Below are 4,166 nucleotides of genomic sequence, written 5' to 3' on the forward strand. Positions count from 1 at the left end.
GTTTCAGTGTGTGGGGAATGGTTTCAGTGTTGTGGGGAAGGTGTTGCAGTGTGTGGGGAAGGGGTTTCCGTGTGTGGGGAAGGGGTTTCAGTGTGTGGGGAATGGTTTCAGTGTGTGTGGAAGAGGTTTCAGTGTGTGCGGAAGGGGTTTCAGTGTTTGGGGAAGGGTTTCAGTGTGTGGGGAAGGGGTTTCAGTCTGTGGGGAATGGTTTCAGTGTGTAGGGAAGGGGTTTCAGTGTGTGGAGAAGGGGTTTCACTGTGTGTGGAGGGGGTTTCAGTTTGCGGGGAAGAGGTTTCAGTGTGCGGGGAAGGATTTCAGTTTGTCGGGAAGGGTTTCAGTGTGTGGGGAAAGGTTTCAGTGTGTGCGGAAGGGGTTTCAGTGTGTGGGGAAGGGGTTTCAGTTTGTGGGGAAGGGGTTTCACTGTGTGGGCAAGGGGTTTCAGTGTGTGGGGAAGGGGTTTCACTGTGTGGGGAAGGGGTTTCAGTGTGTGGGGAATTGTTTCAGTGTGTGGGGAAAGGATTTCAGTGTGTGGGGAAGGTGATTCAGTGTGTGGGGAAGGGGATTCACTGTGTGGGGAAGGGGTTTCAGTGTGTGGGGTAGGGGTTTCAGTGTGTGGGGAATGGTTTCAGTGTGTGGGGAAGGGCTTTCAGTGTGTGGGGAAGGGGTTTCAGTGTGTGTGGAAGGGTCTTCAGTGTGTGGGGAATGGTTACAGTGTGTGGGGAAGGGGTTTCAGTGTGTGTAGAAGGGGTTTCAGTGTGTGGGGAATGTGGTTCAGTGTGTGGGGAAGGGGTTTCAGTGTGTGGGGAATGGTTTCAGTGTGTGGGGAAGGGGTTTCACTGTGTGAGGAATGTGTTTCAGTGTGTGGGGAATGGTTTCAGTGTGGGGAATGGGTTTCAGTTTGTGGGGAAGGGTTTCAGTGTGTGGGGAAGGGGTTTCAGTGTGTGGGGATGGGGTTTCAGTGTGTGGGGAAGGGGATTCAGTGTGTGGGAAATGGTTTCAGTGTGTGGGGACGGGTTTGAGTGTGTGGGGAAGGGTTTCAGTGTGTGGGGACGGGTTTCACTGTGTGGGGAAGGTGTATCTGTGTGTGGGGAATGGTTTCAGTGTGTGGGGAATGATTTCAGTGTGTGGGGAAGGTTTTCAGTGTGTGGGGAATGGTTTCAGTGTGTGGGGAATGGTTTCAGTGTGTGGGGAAGGGGTTTCAGTGTTTGGGGAAGGGGTTTCAGTGTGTGGGGAAGGGGTTTCAGTGTGTGGGGAATGGTTTCAGTGTGTGTGCAAGAGTTTTCAGTGTGTGCGGAAGGGGTTTCAGTGTGTGGGGAAGGGTTTCAGTGTGTGGGGAAGGGGTTTCAGTGTGTGGGGAATGGTTTCTGTGTGTAGGGAAGGCGTTTCAGTGTGTGGAGAAGGGGTTTCACTGTGTGGGGAAGGGGTTTCAGTGTGCGGGGAAGGGGTTTCAGTTTGCGGGGAAGGGTTTCAGTGTGTGGGGAATGGTTTCAGTGTGTGGGGAAGGGGTTTCAGTGTGTGGGGTAAGGGGTTTCAGTGTGTGGGGAAGGGTTTTCACCGTGTGGGCAAGGGGTTTCACTGTGTGGGGAAGGGGATTCTCTGTGTGGGGAAGGGGTTTCAGTGTGTGGGGAAGGTGTTTCAGTGTGTGGGGAAGGGGTTTCAGTGTGTGTGGAAGTGGTTTCAGTGTGTGGGGAATGGTTGCAGTGTGTGGGGAAGGGGTTTCAGTGTGTGGGGTATGTGGTTCAGTGTGGGGAAGGGATTTCAGTGTGTGGGGAATGGTTTCAGTGTGTGGTGAAGGGGTTTCACTGTGTGGGGAAGGGGTTTCAGTGTGTGGGGAATGGTTTCAGTGTGGGGGAATGGGTTTCAGCGTGTGGGGACTGGTTTCAGTGTGTGGGGAAGGGGTTTCTGTGTGTGCGGATGGGGTTTCAGTGTGTGGGGAAGGGGATTCAGTGTGTGGGAAATGGTTTCAGTGTGTAGGACGGGTTTCCGTGTGTGGGGAAGGGTTTCAGTGTGTGGGGAAGGTGTTTCACTGTGTGGGGAAGGTGTATCAGTGTGTGGGGAATGGTTTCAGTGTGTGGAGAAGGTATTCAGTGTGTGGGGAAGGGGTTTCACTGTGAGGGGAAGGGTTGTCAGTGTGTGGGGAATGGTTTCACTGTGTGGGGAATGGTTTCAGTGTGTGGGGAAGGGGTTTCACTGTGTGTGGAAGGTGTTTCAGTGTGTGGGGAAGGGGTTTCAGTGTGTGGGGAAGCGTTTCAGTGTATGGGGAAGGGGTTTCACTCTGTGGGGAATGGTTCAGTGTGTTGGGAAGGGTTTCAGTGTGTGGGGAAGGTGTTGCAGTGTGTGGGGAATGGTTTCAGTGTGTGGCGAATGGGTTTCAATGTGTGGGGAATGGTTTCAGTGTGTGGGGAAGGGTTTCAGTGTGTGGGGATTGGTTACAGGGTGTGGGGAATGGTTTCAGTGTGTGGGGAAGGGGTTTCACTGTGTGGGGAATGGTTTCAGTGTTTGGGGAAGGGGTTTCAGTGTGTGGGGAAGGGTTTCAGTGTGTGGGGAATGGTTTCAGTGTGTGGGGAACGGGTTTTACTGTGTGGGGTAAGGTTTCAGTGTGAGGGGAATGGTTTCACTGTGTGGAGAAGGGTTTCAGTTTGTGGGGAATGGTTTCAGTGTGTGGGGAAGTGGTTCCACTGTGTGGGGAATGGTTTCAGTGTGTGGGGAAGGGGTTTCAGTGTGTGGGGATGGGGTTTCAGTGTGTGGGGATGGGGTTTCAGTGTGTGGGGAAGGGGATTCAGTGTGTGGGAAATGGTTTCAGTGTGTGGGGAAGGTGTTTCACTCTGTGGGGAATGGTTTCTGTGTGTTGGGAAGGGTTGCAGTGTGTGGGGAAGGGGTTTCAGTGTGTGGGGAATGGTTTCAGTGTGTGGGGAAGGTGTTGCAGTGTGTGGGGAATGGTTTCAGTGTGTGGGGAATGGGTTTCACTCTGTGGGGAATGGGTTTCAGTGTGAGGGGAAGGGGTTTCAGTGCGTGGGGAAGGGGTTTCAGTGTGTGTGGAAGTGGTTTCAGTGTGTGGGGAATGGTTTCAGTGTGTGGGGAAGGGGTTTCAGTGTGTGTGGAAGGGGTTTCAGTGTGTGGGGAATGTGGTTCAGTGATTGGGGAAGGGGTTTCAGTGTGTGGGGAATGGTTTCAGTGTGTGGAGAAGGGGTTTCACTGTTTGGGGAAGGGGTTTCAGTGTGTGGGGAATGGTTTCAGTGTGTGGGGAAGGGGTTTCAGTGTGTGGGGAAGGGTTTCAGTGTGTGGGGAAGGGGTTTCAGTGAGTGGGGATGGGGTTTCAGTGTGTGGGGAAGGGGATTCAGTGTGTGGGAAATGGTGTCAGTGTGTGGGGACGGGTTTCAGTGTGTGGGGAAGGGTTTCAGTGTGTGGGGAAGGGGTTTCACTGTGTGGGGAAGGTGTATCAGTGTGTGGGGAATGGTTTCAGTGTGTGGGGAAGGTATTCAGTGTGTGGGGAAGGGTTTTCACTGTGAGGGGAAGGGTTTTCAGTGTGTGGGGAATGGTTTCACTGTGTGGGGAATGGTTTCAGTGTGTGGGGAAGGGGTTTCGCTGTGTGTGGAAAGTGTTTCAGTGTGGGGTGAAGGTGTTTCAGTGTGTGGGTATGGGTTTCAGTGTGTGGGCAAGAGGTTTCAGTGTGTGGGGATGGGTTTCAGTTTGTGGGGAAGGGTTTCAGTGTGTGGGGAAGGAGTTTCAGTGTGTGGGGAAGGTGTTTCACTGTGTGGGGACGGGGTTTCAGTGTGTGGGGTAGGGGTTTCAGTGTGTAGGGTCTGCGTTTCAGTGTGTGGGGAAGAGTTTCAGTGTGTGGGAAGGTGTTTCAGTGTGTGCGGAAGGGGCTTCACTGTGTGGGGATGGGTTTTCAGTGTGTGGGGAAGATGTTTCAGTGTGTGGGGACGGGGTTTCTGTGTGTGGGGAATGGTTTCAGTGTGTGGGGAATGGGTTTCAGTGTGTGGGGAAGGGGTTTCACTCTGTGGGGAATGGTTTCTGTGTGTTGGGAAGGGTTGCAGTGTGTGGGGAAGGGGTTTCAGTGTGTGGGGAATGGTTTCACTGTGTGGGGAACGTGTTGCAGTGTGTGGGGAATGGTTTCAGTGTGTGGGGAAAGGGTTTCACTGTGTGGGGAATTGGTTTCAGTG

The sequence above is a fragment of the Heterodontus francisci genome, unplaced genomic scaffold (assembly GCF_036365525.1).
Source record: "Heterodontus francisci isolate sHetFra1 unplaced genomic scaffold, sHetFra1.hap1 HAP1_SCAFFOLD_83, whole genome shotgun sequence".
In the NCBI taxonomy this organism is placed as follows: domain Eukaryota; kingdom Metazoa; phylum Chordata; class Chondrichthyes; order Heterodontiformes; family Heterodontidae; genus Heterodontus; species Heterodontus francisci.